Consider the following 459-nt stretch of genomic DNA (forward strand, 5'->3'; position numbering starts at 1 on the left):
GAGAGAGAGAGAGAGAGAGAGAGAGAGAGAGAGAGAGCCATGTCCTTGACACAACTAAAGGGACTCGATAGCCCCATGTCCCTGCTCACTCCCCAACAACTTTGCTGAGTAAGAAGCATGATGGAGGCATGAATGATGATGATGATGATGATGAATTGTGGTAGGGGTTGAAGTGAGAGGAATGCACAGTGCAGATGACAGAAACCAAGAGAAATGTATTTAGTGACAAAATTTTAAAATATTAAAAATTAGACAAACAGGCGAAGGCGCGGCTGTGTAGTATGAAGCTTGCTTCCCAACCACATGGCTCCGGGTTCAGTCCCACTGCGTGGCACCTTGGACAAGTGTCTTCTGCTATAGCTTCAGGCTGACCAAAGCCTTATGAGTGGATTTGGTAGACAGAAACTAAAAGAAGTCTGTCACACACACACACACACACACACACACTATATATATATA

General features: G+C 44.7%; 1 protein-coding gene across 2 annotated transcripts in view; it reads right to left on the reverse strand.

Moving 5' to 3' along the window:
* Positions 1-459, reverse strand: part of LOC106869032 (acylamino-acid-releasing enzyme) — a 111,637-nt gene that overhangs the window by 12,290 nt on the left and 98,888 nt on the right. The window lies entirely within an intron of this gene.

This window comes from Octopus bimaculoides, chromosome 4 (assembly GCF_001194135.2).
Source record: "Octopus bimaculoides isolate UCB-OBI-ISO-001 chromosome 4, ASM119413v2, whole genome shotgun sequence".
In the NCBI taxonomy this organism is placed as follows: Eukaryota; Metazoa; Mollusca; class Cephalopoda; order Octopoda; family Octopodidae; genus Octopus; species Octopus bimaculoides.